Here is a 16,113-nt window from a genome sequence, read left to right on the forward strand (position 1 = left end):
TCCCCAAGCCCAGGGAATAGGGGCGCTGACTCTTCATTAACTTTTTCAAGCTGATTACGGGCATTGAGATATTAGAAGAGGGCTGGGGGGAAAGAGTAAATTGATAAGCCTCTGATGCTGTGTCTTTACTGCATCCAGATGGAATTCCAGGACATCAGAGGTTTGAGCAGGTCTGCTCAGCTTGATTAATGAGTAGATACACCAAGGCTGTGTATTCTTCAATATACAATTCTCAAAACAAATTTTAGTATCAAGATAAATTTTTTAGAAGGCTGACATTTTATTAAAGATGGAGCTTCTAACATCTTTTCTGTTTTTCTTTTTTTTATTGGATATGTTACATTTCATATTTTATCCCCTTACCCCATTCACCCCACCACCCAGGAACCCCTTATCCCATTGCCCCTCCTCCTGCTTCTATGAAGATGTGCCCCAATTACCCCCCATTCCCACATCCCCACCCTCAGATTCTCCCCCCTCCCCAACTCAGTGTTTTGCCTTCATGGGACCAAAAATCTCTCCCATCTATGCCCAACAAGGCCAGCCTCCCCTACATATACAGCTGCAGTTATGGGTCCTTCCATATGTGCTCCTAGGCTGGTGGTTTAGACCCTGGGGAGCTCTGGTTGGTTGGTATTGTTGCTCTCCTCATGGGGCCACCAACCCTTTAGGCTCCTTCAGTTTACTCTCTTCTCCATTGGGAACCTTTGATCAGATTAATGGTTAGCTTCGAGTATCTGCCTCTGGGTATGTCAGACTCTGGGGGACCTCTAAGGAAACAGCCATATCAGGCTGCTGTCAGCATGCACTTCCTGCCATACATTAGCATCTATTTTTGGTGACTGCACATGGGATGAATACCCAGGTGGAATGGTTTCCATACAACCTCCTCTTCAGTTTCTGTTTCACACTTTGTCTCCATGTTTGCTCCCTTAGGTATTTTGTTACTACTTCTAAGTAAGACCTAGGCATCCACACTTGTTCTTTCTTCTTCATGAGCTTCATGTCATCTGGTAGTTGAATCTTTGTTGTTTCAAACTTTTGGGCTAATCTCCACTTCTCAGTGAGTAAATACCATGTGTGTACTTTTGTGATTGGGTTACCTCACTCAGGATGATATTTTCTAGTTCCATCCATTTACCTAAGAATTTCTCGAATTTATTATTTTTAATAGCTGAGTAATATTCCATTGTGTAAATGTACCACATTTTTTGTATCCATTCCTCTGTTGAAGGGCATCTTGTTTTTTTCCAGCTTTTGGCTATTATAAATAAGGCTGCTATGAACATAGTGGAGCATATGTCTTTGTTATATGTTGGGGCATTTTCTGTGTATATGCCCAGGAGTGGTATATCTGGGTCCTCAGGTAGTGCTATGTCCAAATTTCTGAGGAACCGCCAGACTGACTTCCAGAGTGGTTGTACCAGCTTGCAGCCCCACCAACAATGGAGGAGTGTTCCTCTTTCTCCACGTCGTCACCAGCATCTACCAACACTTGAATTTTTTATCTTAGCCATTCTGACTGGTGTCAGGTGGTATCTCAGTGTTGTTTTTATTTGCATTTCCCTGATGACTAAGGATGTTGAGCATTTCTTAAGGTGCTTCTCGGCCATTCATTTTTCCTCAGTTGAGAATTCTTTGTTTAGCTCTGTACCCCATTTTTAACGGGATTATTATTTTTTTTTTTTGGCGTCTAAGTTCTTGAGTTTTTGTATACACTGATATCAGCCCTCTATCAGATGTAGGATTGGTAATGATCTTTTCCCAATCTGTTGGTTGCTGTTGTGTCTTGTTGACAGTGTCCTTTGCCTTACAGAAGCTTTGCAATTTGATGAGGTCCCATTTGTCGATTCTTGATCTTAGAGCATAAGCCATTGTGTTCGGTTCAGGAACTTTTCCCCTGTGCCTAGGTATTCGAGGGTGTTCCCCAACTTCTCTTCTATTAGTTTCAGTGTGTCTGGCTTTATGTGAAGGTCCTTTATCCACTTGGAGTTGAGCTTTGTACAAGGGGATAAGAATGGATTAATTTGCCTTCTTCTACATGTTGACCTCCAGTTGAGCCAGCACCACTTGTTGAAAATGCTGTCCTTTTTCCACTGGATGGTTTTAGCTCCCTTGTCAAATATCAAGTGACCATAAGTGTGTGGGTTCATTTCTGGGTCTTCAATTCTATTGCATTGATCATCCTGTCTGTCTCTGTACCAATACCATGCAGTTTTTATCACTACTGCTCTGTAGTACAGTTTGAGGACAGGGATGGTGATTCCCCCAGAAGTTCTTTTATTGTTGAGAATAGTTCTCACTATCCTAGGTTTTTTGTTATTCCAAATGAATTTGTAAATTGCTCTTTCTATCTCTATGAAGACTTGATTTGGAATTTTGATGGGTATTGCATTGAATCTGTAGATTGCTTTTGGCAGGATAGCCATTTTTACGAAGTTAATCCTGCCAAACCAGGAGCATGGGAGACCTTTCCATCTTCTGAGATCTTCTTCAATTTCTTTCTTCAGAGACTTGAAGTTCTTGTCATACAGATCTTTCACTTGCTTGGTTAGATTCACTCCAAGATATTTTATTTTATTCGTGGCTATTGTGAAGGGTGTCATTTCCCTGATTTCTTTCTCTGCCTGTTTATCCTTCAAATAGAGGAAGGCTACTGATTTGTTTGAGTTGATTTCATATCCAGCCACATTGGTAAAGTTGTTTATCAGGTTTAGGAGTTCTCTGGTGGAAGTTTTAGGTTCACTTAAGTATACTATCATATCATCTGCAAATATTGACATTTTGACTTCTTTCTTTCCTATTTTTATCCCTTTGACTTCCTTTTGTTGTCTAGTTGCTCTAGCTAAGACTTCCAGTACTATATTGAATAGGTAAGGTGAGAGTGGGCAGCCTTGCCTAGTCCCTGATCTTAGTGGGATTGCTTCCAGTTTCTCTCCATTTAGTTTGATGTTGGCTACTGGCTTGCTGTATATTACTTTTACTATGTTTAGGTATGGGCCTTGAATTCCTGATCTTTCCAAGACTTTTAACTTGAAGGGATGTTGAATCTTGTCAAATGCTTTCTCAGCATCTAGTGAGATGTCCATGTGGTTTTTTTCTTTGAGTTTATTTATGTAGTGGATTACATTGATGGATTTCCAAATATTGAACCATCCCTGCATTCCTGGGATAAAGCCTACTTGATTTTGATGGATAATTGTTTTGATGTGTTGTTGGATTCGGTTTGTGAGAATTTTATTGAGTATTTTGCATCAATATTCATAAGAGAGATTGGTTTTTAGTTCTCTTTCTTTGTTGAGTCTTTCTGTGGTTTAGGTATGAGTGTAATGGTAACTTCATACAACGAATTGGGTAGTGTTCCTTCTGTTTCTATCTGATGGAATAGCTTGAAGAGGATTGGTATAGGGTGTTCCTTGAAGGTCTGAAAGAATTCTGCACTGAAACCATCTGGCCCTGGACATTTTTTGGTGGGAAGATTTTTAGTGACTGTGTCTATTTCTTTAGGAGTTATGGGACTGTTCAGATGGTTTATCTGCTCCTCGTTTAACTTTGGTACCTGGTATCTGTCTAGAAAATTGTTCATTTCATCCAGATGTTTTAATTTTGTTGAGTATAGGCCTTTGTAGTAGGCTCTGATGATATTTTTAATTTCCTCTGTTTCTGTTGTTATGTCTCCCTTTTCAGTTCTGATTTTATTAATTTGAATACTGTCTCTGCGCCCTTTGGTTAGTCTGGCTAAGGGTTTGTCTTTCTTGTTGATTTTCTCAAAGAACCAGCTCCTGGTTTTGTTGATATTTTGTATAGTTCTTTTTGTTTTAACTTGGTTGATTTCAGCCCTGAGTTTGATTTTTTTTTTTTTTTTTTTTTTTTTTTTTTGCCATCTACTCCTCTTGGGTATATTATCTTCTTTTTGTTCTAATTCTTTCAGGTTTGCTGTCAAGTTGTTAATGTATGCTCTTTCCAATTTCTTTTTGTGAGCACTTAGAGCTATGATTTTTTCTCTTAGTACTGCTTTCAGTGAGTCCCACAAGTTTTGATATGATGTGTCCTCATTTTCATTTAATTCTAAAAAGTCTTTAATTTCTTTCTTCATTTCTTCCTTGACCAAGTTATCATAGAGTAGAGCACTGCTCAGTTTCCAAGTGTCTGTGGGCTTTCTGTTGTTTTTGTCCATGTCAAAGACGAGTCTTAGTCCATGGTGGTCTGATAAGATACTAGGGATTATTTCAATCTTTTTGTATCTGTTGAGGCCTGTTTTGTGACCTATTATATGGTCTATTTTGGAGAAGGTACCATGAGGTGCTGAGAAGAAGGTATATTCTTTTGTTTTAGGATGAAATGTTCTATAGATGTCAGTTAAGTCCAATTGGTTCATAACTTCTGTTAGTTTCATTGTGTCTCGGTTTAGTTTCTGTTTCCATGATCTGTCCATAGCTGAGAGTGGGGTGTGGAAATCTCCCACTATTATTGTGTAGGGTGCAATGTATGCTTTAAGTATGCTAAAGTTTCCTTTACGTGTGTGGGTGCCCTTGCATTTGGGGCATAGATGTTGAGAATTGAGAGTTCCTCTTGGTACATTTTTCCTTTGATGAATATGAAGTGTCCTTCTTTATCTTTTTTGATGACTTATGGTTGAAAAATGGTTTTATTTGATATTAGAATTGCTACTCCTGCTTGTTTCTTGGAACCATTTGCTTGCAAGATTGTTTTCCACCCTTTTACTCTGAGGTAGTGTCTGTCTTTTCCACAAAGGTGCATTTCCTGAATGCAGCAAAATGTTGGGTCCTGTTTAAGTATCCAGTCTGATAGTCTATGTCTTTTTATTGGAGAATTGAGTCCATTGATATTAAGAGATATTAAGGAAAAATGAGTGTTGTTTCCTGTTATTTTTGTTATTGGCAGTGGAGATATGTTTGTGTAGCTACCTTCTTTTACGGTTTTTGGAAGATTACTTTTTTGCTTTCTCTAGGTTGTAGTTTCCATCTTTGTGTTGGAGTTTTTCACCAATTATTCTTTGAAGTGCTGGATTTGTGTTGAGATACTGTGTGAGTTTGGATTTGTCATGGAATATTTTGGTTTCTCCATCAATAATGATTGAGGGTTTTGCTGGCTCTAGTAGTCTGGGTTGGCATTTGTGTTCTCTTAGGGTCTGTATGATATCAGTCCAGGATCTTCTGGCTTTTATGGTCTCTGGTGAGAAGTCTGGTGTAATTCTTATAGGTCTGCCTTTATATGTTACTTTGCCTTTTTCCCTTACTGCTTTTAGTATTTTTTCTTTGTTTTGTACATTTGATGTTTTGACTATTATGTGGCGGGAAGTATTTCTTTTCTGGTCTAAACTATTTGGAGTTCTGTAGGCTTCTTGTATATTTTGGACATCTCTTTCTTTAGGTTAGGGAAGTTTTCCTCTATAATTTTGTTGAGGATATTTACTGGTTCTTTAAGTCGGGAGTCTTCCCCCTCATCTATACCTATTATCCTTAGTTTTGGCCTTCTCATTGTGTCTTGGATTTCTTGTATATTTTGGGATAGTAGCTTTTTGTAGTTTGCATTTTCTTTGACAGTTGTGTCAATGTTTTCCATGGTATCTTCTGCACATGAGATTCTCTCTTCCATCTCTTGTATTCTGTTGGTGATACTTGTGTCTATGACTCCTGATCGTTTTTTTAGGTTTTCTATCTCCAGGGTGGTCTCCCTTTGTGATTTCTTTATTGTTTCTATTTCCATTTTTAGATCCTGCATGGTTTTGTTTAATTCCTTCTCCTGTTTGGTTGCATTTTCTTGCAATTCCTTAAGGGATTTTTGTGTTTCCTCTTTAAGGGTTTCTATCTGTCTACCAGTGCTCTCCTTAAGTTCTTTGAGAGTGTTATTTATGTCTTTCTTAAAGCCCTCTATCATAATCATGAGAAGTGATTTTAATTCTGAATTCTGCTTTTCTGGTGTGATGGGGTGTTCAGGGCTTGCTCTGATGGGGGAGCTGTGTTCTGATGATGCCATGTAACTTTGGTTTCTATTGCTTACATTCTTGTGCTTGCCTTTTGCCATCTGGTTAACTCTAGTGCTGCCTGTACTTCTGTCTCTGACTGAAGCCTGCCTTTCCAGTTATCTAGCTTGTTTCTGATCTCCTAGGCATCCAGATGTCTTTGTGATCTTTTCCAGCTCCACTGATTACAGTGGTACCTCTAGGATGCCTCAGGATATGGTGCCTCCAAGGTAGCAGTCCAGCTAGGTGTCTGCTGTTCTGGGTTCAGTGTCTCCTCTAGGATATCTCAGGATATGTTGTCTGACACTCTGAGTTCAGTTGTTCCTCTGTGGCTCTGGGTTGAGTGGATCTTCCAGTATGTCTCAGGTGGAATCCTGGGTCCACACAACAGCAGACCAGGCAGAGGTCTGGTCCAGGCCTCAGATCCGGGAGAGGGGCGGAAGGGGAGTGTTCAGCCACAGAGGCGGGGAGCAGGGGTATCTGCTGGAATCTGAGCGCTCACAGCACCCAGCTATGGGCTCAGGGTATTATGTGGGTCTTCCTACCTAACATTGGCTGTGGGATCCATGGAGCCTCCAAAATGTCTCTGGCGGGATCCAGGGTCCACACAACAGCAGAGCAGACAGAGGTCTGGTCCAGGCCTCAGATCGGGGAGAGGGGTAATTGTAGCTTATAGAACGAATTGAGTAGTGTTCCTTCTGTTTCTATTCGATGGAATAGCTTGAAGAGTATTGGTATTAGGTCTTTCTTGAAAATCTGGTAGAATTCTGCACAAAAACTATCTGGTCCTGGACTTTTTTTGGTGGGGAGACTTTTAATGACTTATTCTATTTCCTTAGGGTTTATAGGACTGTTTAGATGTTTTATCTGCTCCTGATTTAACTTTGGTATCTGGTACCTGTCTAGAAAATTGTCCATTTCTTCTGGATTTTCCAATTTTGATGAGTATAGGCCTTTGAAGTAGGATCTGATGATTTTTTTAATTTCCTCCATTTGTGTTGTTATGTCTCCATTTTCAGTTCTAATTTTATTAATTTGGGTACTGTCTCTGTGCCCTTTTTTAGTCTGACTAAGGGTTTATCTATTCTGTTAATTTTCTCAAAAATCAGCTCCTGGTTTTGTTGATATTTTGTATAGTTCTTTCTGTTTCTACTTGGTTGATTTCAGCTCTGAGTTTGATTATTTTCTGTTGCCTACTCCTCTAGGGTATTTTTGCTTCTTTTTGTTTTAATGCTTTCAGGTGTGCTGTCAAGTTTTTAATGTATGCTCTCTCCAGTTTCTTTTTGTAGGTACTTAGAGCTATGAGTTTTCCTCTTAGTATTGCTTTCATGCAGTCCCACAAATTTTGGTATGATGTGTCCTCCTTTTCATTAAATTCTAAAAAGTCTTTAATTTTTTTATTTCTTCCTGACCAAGTCATCCTTGAGTAGAGCGTTGTTCAGTTTCCTTGTGTATGTGGGCTTTCCATTGTTTTTGTCATTATTAAAGACCAACCTTAGTCCATTGTGGTCTGATAGGCTGCAAGGGATTATTTCAATCTTTTTGTATCTGTTGAGGCCTGTTTTGTGACCAATTATATGGTCTATTTTGAGAAGGTACCATGAGGTGATGAGAAAAAGGTATATTCTTTTGTTTTAGGTTGAAATGTTATATATATATATATATATATATATATATATATATATATATATATATCAGTTAAATCCATTTGGTTCATAAATTCTGTTAGTTTCATTGTGTCTTTGTTTAGTTTCTGTTTCCATGATTTGTCCATTGCTGAGAGTGGGGTGTTGAAATCTCCCACTATTATTGTGTGAGGTGTAATATGCTTTAAGTTTTAGCAAAGTTTCTTTTATGTATGTGGGTGCCCTTCCATTTGGGGGATAGATGTTCAGAACTGAGAGTTCAGCTTGGTACATTTTTCCTTTGATGTGTATAAAGTGTCCTTCCTTATCTTTTTTTATTATGTTTCATTAAAAATCAATTTTATTTGATATTAGAATTGCTACTCCAGCTTTTTTCTTGTGGCCATTTGCTTTGAAGATTGTTTTCTATCCTTTTACTCTGAGGTAGTGTCTGTCTTTGTCACAGAGGTGTGTTTCCTGTATGCAGCAAAATTCTGGGTGTTGTTCATGTATCCAGTCTGCTAGCCTATGTCTTTTTATTGGAGAGTTGAGTCCTTTGATATTAAGAGATATTAAGAAAAAATGATTGTTGCTTCCTGTCACTTTTGTTATTGGAGGTAGAATTATGTTTGTGTAACTATCTTCTTTTGGGGTTGTTGGGAGATTGCTTTCTTTTTTTTTCTACATTGTAATTTCCCTCCTTGTGTTGAAGTTTTCCATCCATTATCCTTTGAAGGGCTGGACTTGTGGGAAGATATTATGTAAATTTGCTTTTGTCATGGAATATCTTAGTTTCTCCATCAAAATTGATTGAGAGTTTTGCTGGCTCTAGTAGTCTGGGCTGGCATTTGTCTTCTTTTAGGGTCTGTATGATATAAGTCCAGGATCTTCTGGTTTTTATAGTCTCTGGTGAGAAGTCTGGTGTAATTCTTATAGGTCTGCCTTTATATGTTACTTTACCCTTTTCCCTTACTGCTTTTAGTATTTTTTCTTTGTTTTGTACATTTGATGTTTTGATTATTGTGATGGGATGTATTTCTTTTCTGGTCTAGTCTATTTGGGGTTCTGTAGGCTTCTTGCATATTTATGGATATCACTTTCTTTAGGTTAGGGAAGTTTTCCTCTATAATTTTGTTGAAGATATTTACTGGCCCTTTAACTTGGGAGTCTTCACCCTCATCTATACCTATTATCCTTAGGTTTGGCCTTCTCATTGTATCCTGGATTTCCTGGATGTTTTGGGTTAGGAGCTTTTTGTATTTTGCATTTTCTTTGACAGTTGTGTCAATGTTTTCCATGGTATCATCTGCACATTAGATTCTCTCTTCTATCTCTTGTATTCTCTTGGTGATGCTTGCATCTATGACTCCTGGTCTTTTTACTCGGTTTTCTATCTCCAGGGTTGTCTCCCTTTGAGATTTCTTTATTGTTTCTACTTCCATTTTTAGATCTTGAGAGGCTTTGTTTAATTCCTTCACCTGTTTGGTTGTATTTTCTTGCAATTTTTAAGGGATTTATGTGTTTCCTCTTTAAGGGTTTCTATCTGTTTGCCTGTGTTTTCCTCAAATTCTTTGAGAGTGTTATTTATGACCTTCTTAAAGTCCTCTAACATCATCATAAGAAGTGATTTTAATTCTGTATCCTGCTTTTCCGGTGTGATGTGGTGTTCAGTGCTTGCTATGGTGGGAGAACTGGGTTCTGGTGATGCCAAGTAACTTTGGTTTCTGTTGCTTATGTTCTTGTGCTTGCCTTTCACGATTTGGTTAACTCTAGTGCTACCCTCACTCACTGGTTCTGAGTGGAGACTGTCTTTCTAGTTATCTTGCTTGTGTTAGAATTTCTCAGGGTCCAGATGTCTCTGTGATCCTGTGATCCTGAGCTCCAGCTGCTCTGAGTACAGTGTCTCTTCTAGGATATCTCAGGGTAAGGTGTCTTTGTGAGAGCAGACCAGCTAGGTGTTTGCTGCTCTGAGTACAGTGGTTCCTCTAGTATGTCTCAGGATATGGGGTCTGCTGCTCTGCGTTTCATGTCTCCTTAGGATGTCTCTGGGTATGGTGCTCCCTGCTCTGCGGTCGGTGGCCTCTCTAGGATGTCTCAGGATATGGTTTCCACAAGGGTGTAGACCTGCTGGGTGTCTGCCTCTTTGAGAACACTGGTCTCTCTGGGATGTTTCAGGATACAGTTTCCACAAGGGTGCAGACCTGCTGGGAGTCTGCTCCTGCCACCGGGATCCAGAGAGGGGCAGAAGGGGAGAGGAATTCTGCAGGGGCGGGGTTTGGGTACCTGGGGGGGGGGTCCTGTGAGTTTCCTACTGCCAGCTGTGGCTTTGGTGTGTACAGCGGTACACGACCAACCTTACCTGCATCCCTGAGGACACTGGCCTCTCTGGGATGTCTCAGGATACAGTTTCCACAGGGGTGTAGACCTGTTGGTTGTCCATTTTATTGATTTTTTTTGTATAGTTCTCTTTTTTTTTTTCTATTTGGTTGATTTCAGCCCTGAGTTTATTTCCTAGCTGTCTACTCCTCTTGGATGTATAGAGCTTTTTGTTATAAAGCTTTCAAGTTTGTTGTCAAGCTGCTAGTGTATGCTCTCCCCAGTTTCTTTTTGTAAGCACTTAGAGCTATGTGTTTCCCTCTTAGCACTGTTCTCATTGTGTCCCATAGGTTTTGGTATGATGTGTCTTCATTTTCATTACATTCTAAAAAGTTTTCAATTTTTTTTATTTCTTCCTTGACTACATTATCATTGAGTAGATTGTTCTTCAGTTTCCATGTGAATGTGGGCTTTCCATTGTCTTTGTCATTATTGAAGACCAGCCTTCATCCATGATGATCTGACAGGGATGCATGGGAGTATTTCAGCATTTTTGTATCTGTTGAGGCCTGTTTTGTGACCAATTAAGTGGTCTATTTTGGAGAAAGAACCATGAGGTGTTGAGAAAAAGGTATATTCTTTTGGTTTAGGGTGAAATGTTCTATAGTACATTTGGTTCATAACTTCTGTTAGTTTCACTGTATCTCTGTTTAGTTTCTGTTTCCATGATCTGTTCATTGCTGAGAGTGAGGTATTGAAGTCTCTGACTATTATTGTGTGAGGTGCAATGTGTGTTTTGAGCTTTAGTAAAGGTTTTTTTTTTTTTTTTTTGAAAGTGGGTGCTCTTGCTTTTGGTGCATAGATGTTCCGAATTGAGGGTTCATGTTGGTTGACTTTTCCTTTGATGAGTATGAAATATCCTTCCTTATCCTTTTTGATAGCTTTAAGTTGAAAGTTGATTTTATTCAATATTAGAATGGCTACTCTAGCTTGTTTCTTAGGACCATTTGCTTAAAAAATTGTTTTTCAGTTTTTTACTCTAAGGTAGTGCTTGTCTTTGTCACTGAGGTGGGTTTCCTTTATGCACCAAAATGCTGGGTCCTGCTTACATATCCAGTGTGCTAGCCTATGACTTTTTATTGGGGAATTGAGTTCATTGATGTTAAGAGATATTAAGGGGAGGAGATTGTTGTTTCCTGCTATTTTTGTTAGTAGCAGAGGCGTTGTTTGTGTGGCTATCATCTTTTGGTTTTGTTGGAAGAGTATTATTTTCTTGTTCTTTCTAGAGTATAGTTGCCTTCCTTGTATTGAAGTTTTCCCACTATTATCCTTTGTAGTGCTGGGTTTGTGATAAGATATTGTGTAAATTTAGTTTTGTCATGGAAAACCTTGGTTTCTCCACCTATGGTAATTGAGAGTTTTGCTGTGTATAGTAGCCTGGGCTGGCATTTGTGTTCTCTTAGGGTCTGTATGACATCTGTCCAGCATCTTCTGGCCTTTATAGAATCTGGTGAGAAGTCTGGTGTAATTCTGATAGGTCTGCCTTTATATGTTACTTGGCCTTTTCTCCTCACTGTTTTTAAAATTCTTTTTTTTGTTTTGTGCATTTTGTGTTTTGATTATTGTGTGATAGGGGGTATTTCTTTTCTGCTCTAGTCTATTTGGCTTTGTGTAGGCTTCTTTTATATTTATGCAATCTTGTTCTTTAGGTTAGGGATTTTTTTCTATAATTTTGTTTAAGATAATTATTGGCCCTTTAAGTTGGTAATCTTCACTCTCTTCTATACCTATTTATTATCCATAGGTTTGGTTTTCCCATTGTGTCCTGGATTCCCTGGATGTTTTATGTTAAGAACTTTTTGCATTTTGTGTTTTCCTTGCCAGCTAGTTGGCAGGGTGTCTCACCAGGTACCTCACTGGCTCTGTTAGAGCCCTGACATGTGGCTAGAGATCTGCTCTCTTCCTCCACCCCCCCCCTTCACTTCCCGGCTTCACAGATGCCATCTGTCTCAAAATGCCTTCGCATTTCTTCCCTCTCTGCTGTGGAGATGGCAATAGAGGCAGCAGTGGATCTTCCCTGTTGGCACTCCACTCTGGACCACCAGCAGGCAGAGGCAGTGGTAATGACAATGGCTGTTTGCTCCCTGTCCTCTACAGAGCCAGAGATTCTTGTGTGATTCCATCCAGAGCTGGTCCCCACAGTTGGGTGCAGAGCTGCCTCCCAGGATCTGCTCTGTGTTCAGGCCCAAACTGGATGTTAGGCATTTTTTTTAAAATTAGTTTGGAGACTGTAATGAGAGCTATGAAGGTTATCATCTAAGTAGCTTATTTGTGTTAACAGAGGGATTCTACTAAAATATAATGTTTTTGTACTTGTTTTTTAAGCAAATAAACTGTAGGAAGCCGCTGTTAGCGGTGGTATAATCTGCCATTCCAAGATGGCACGGGCATCCTGTCCTCCCACAAGTAAACAATTATCTGCGCAGCTGCAAAGGGAGAAAGCCCGCCAAAGTCACTGGCCAATCCCGAGGCATAATATTGGGTGGTAAGTGAACAGCCAATCAGAAGTGAATACGTCACTCTAGGGTGTATTTAAGCGGTGCCTCTTCCTGTCTTTGGCGCTTCTGCATCTTTCCGAGTTTGCTGATACAGATTAAAGCCTCACTGTGGTGATACCCGAATTCTGCCTTTGTGTTTCTCTTCCACGGGTGAAAAGGGGACACGGGAGGCGTGCGCAACAACTGGAGCCGAAACCCGAGAGTTTCAAGGTGATGCGGAGGCCCCCAAGTTTTGGGGCGGGTTAAAAGACTACAGGATTCGAGGTACGTCTCTGGAAGGTATGCTTGGGGTAGAAACCTTCGTTGCGGGTGGATATTCACCCATTGCCACCGCAGCAATAGCTAGCCTCTTGTTTGCATTGCTTTCAGCTATTAGGGCAAGTCAAGAGGTTTCAAGACTGGTCCGCTCCAGGCTATCAGAACCAGAGCGTGTTAGCCGGCATCAGGCCAAAGGGCCTGGAAAAGAGAAGCAGGCAAGAAAGTCTGGGCAACAGAAGAAGGCCAAGGAGCCTGGCCATAGGATAGAGTACTCATAAGGAACAAGGGCTACTTCAGAGCTCTTTAAGCTTATGGAACCTTCACCAGTGGGTGGAGAGAGAGTAGAGGACAAGATCCTCCTTTATGACAGAATCTTTGGGGAAGCGTCTGCACTCTGCTACGTGCGGCTGCTTGCAGCCCGGCAGAGTGAGAGCAAGAGAGCATGGCACGAAAGACAGGCAGAGGAGAGACACAGTCTGCTCTGGGAAGCAGCATGCAGGCGGGCACACGGGAAGAGCCCCGCGAGCTTAGAGCAAACAATGCCAGTGATAGAACAGATGAGCTTTGAAAATGTCACAGCTTAATGCGGTTTGGGAGACATTCTTACTAATGCAGGACTAGCGGCAGCTAATTTACAGAGGGCTGCTGTCCTTCTCCAAGGTCAGGGACGAGATAGGCCGGAACCATGGCCAGGAAGCGGGGCTGTTTGTGCTTATTCCACAGGTGAAAACAATTCAATTTGGGTCACTACGAGGCTGGTACAGATTGTGAAGAATGAAACTATTCTCCTGACACTGACGCCGCTCGATTTGGTGATAAGTATACCACTGTGGGCCATAGTCAGATCTTGGCCGGTTCCCTTGCCAGTACATTCAAATGCTGAAGCACCTCCATTGTTTACAGCTATTGAGTGTTACTTGGTTGCCTGTCCTCAGGGCACACAGGCCAACAGCCTGAGTTATACAATGCTTCAAGTTTTCCATTAAATTTTACACTTGGTTTTGTGGCAGCAAAACTTTATAGCATAAAGGTAATCTTCTTGGTGTTAATTTTAGATAGAGAAAAGATACAACACATGTCTTTTAAGGTTCACAGTTTAAATTTAAGGTTTTAAGTTAAAATCAAAACCACAAAATTCGGAGTAGCCAAGCCTCAGAGAGCAGGCAGAGGGAGGTTAAGTACATTTACATTTGAATTAAGACAATGCAGACTGCACTGTAGAAGCTCAGGTGTTAAGCATTCCTTTTGTTCTGAGTCTTCAGACCTGGTCCTAGAAATGTGCTTACGGGAATTTGTCTTTTGTCTTCATTGTTTCTTGTGAGAAGAGGGGTAAATCTAAGACCAAAAGACTTTACAACAGTCTGTGGGCTAAAAGTTATGATTATGCTGGAGAAATTAAAATTATGTCTACTTCCCTCCATGAGTATAACTGTACCTGCTGATAAAATATGGTTCAAATTGTTATAATTCCTTTATATTAAAAGTTGTTAAAAATGAGATGCTTTGGATTCCTCTAATGTATGTAACAATTATTAGAGAATAAGGTTGGCTTTTATCCGATATTCTCATTGGACTAAAAAGATTGGTTATTAGATTAATCCAAAATAAAGTTCAAATTTAAGAGTTATACAGCCTAACTTGCCTACTCCAGCTGCCATTTCAGTAAATGCTTATATAAAAGATGTTTTTATACCATCCCTTTACATTTCTGGTAAAGGTGAGAGATTTACAGTTAGTAAATTTATTCATAATTTTTAAGAGCCCATGAAGCGATATTTGTTAAAAATAATTGCTTCAGAAAATGGTTAATTGTTTTACATTTTATATATATATATATATAAATATTGTTGTTGCTTTAATACAAAAAATTAAGAGGTTAAATCTTTTGGTGTGTATTATTCATTGTGTGATACTTTATTAGTGGATTTCTCTAAAGAAGTTTTTTCTGCAAGCCATTGCTCCAATATAACGAGCTTTAAAAATTTTTAGAGTACTTGTTACTCCAAAAAAGGATTCAAAGACAGTGTCTTTCAATATTTGAGACCTGTTATATCCTAATCAGATGGGGCTAGAGAGATGGCTCAGCCGTTAAAGGATAGACTTTTAAAATATAAAAGCTGAACTCCTAGCAACCACATGGTGGCTCACAACCATTTGTGGTGGGGATCTAACGCCATCTTCTGACTTGTGTGTGTACATGCAAAAAGAAAATGGTTTACTTTTTTTTTTTTTTTTTGGACAGTCTGAAGTTTTTATTCAGTGGGTCTCTGTGTCTAGAAGAAGGTATTGGGCCTCTTGGTGGTGAAGCGTGGCTTGTGCTGGCGCCGTAACACGCGGTGGGGCAATGGGAATTTGATCTTGGAGTCGTGGAACTGCTTGACAGCTGGCCGGCGGCACTTGCCAGCTGCAATCTCTTCCACCTTCATGATCTGGATGGAGTGTGCACGGGCACGGTGTTGGGCACCCATGTCGCGGTAGCACTGTGTGACCGCGCCAGCAGTGGTCAGGTCCCGGTACTCTTGGTACATGTTGTGTGTGCCACTGCGGGAGTCGTATCGCAGCCAGATGCCGAAGCTCTTCACAAGGAGGGGTGACTTCTCAAACACCTGCCCGCAGTACACAATCTCCCCGGATGACTTCTTCATCTTCTTCAGCTGAGACACAAAGTACCAGAAGCGGGACTTGGCTACCACATGGTTGGGTGCAAAGATTCGCATACGGTACAGTGGTGGTGTGTGGCATTTGGGGGTTGGCAAGCAGCGCCCCACCACCTTGTATTCCCGAAGTGTGCCCGACGCCTTCATGGCACTGCGTACTCGTTTACCACCCGCAAAAGGAAAATGGTTTACTTTTAATCTTGATTTGCTCTTAGTGATTTTTAAAAGTTGTTAAGAGATATTATTTGGCTAAAACCTCATCTTAAGTTTACCATAGGAGGATTTACACCTCTGTTTGATGTTTTCAAAGGGATGCAAGTCCTAAATTAAATCATATGTGTATTTTCTTGAGTTTATCCTGCTTCAACACAATTAAATTATGTGTTGTAGCCACTGTTAGAATGTTAAAAAAGGGTGTATCTGCCTTTGTCTTGTTAAATGGTATATTTCATGAAGTGCAGAATGTTTTGGCTACAAGATCTAATATTTCTAGCCATTTGAATAACATTAAAATTAATAAGGTGTTTAGGAATACATCTGCACAACCGGTGTCGGTGTGTGTAGACCCTCCATTTTTCTTTATGTTATTCAACTTTCAGAATAATTCTGATATCTTGGATTGTAAGAATGTTGCATGCCTTTTGGCACAATGCTGGAATGGATCACTAGACCTACCCATGGTTAATCAAGTTACAGCAGCTACTGTTGTTAAT

The 16,113-nt window shown here is 40.1% G+C and overlaps 1 pseudogene; it reads right to left on the minus strand.

Moving 5' to 3' along the window:
* Nucleotides 1–14,989: 14,989 nt before the first annotated feature.
* On the minus strand, nucleotides 14,990–15,566 carry LOC117718932 (large ribosomal subunit protein eL20 pseudogene; annotated as a pseudogene).
* Nucleotides 15,567–16,113: the final 547 nt, after the last annotated feature.

The sequence above is a fragment of the Arvicanthis niloticus genome, chromosome 13, assembly GCF_011762505.2.
Source record: "Arvicanthis niloticus isolate mArvNil1 chromosome 13, mArvNil1.pat.X, whole genome shotgun sequence".
In the NCBI taxonomy this organism is placed as follows: Eukaryota; Metazoa; Chordata; class Mammalia; order Rodentia; family Muridae; genus Arvicanthis; species Arvicanthis niloticus.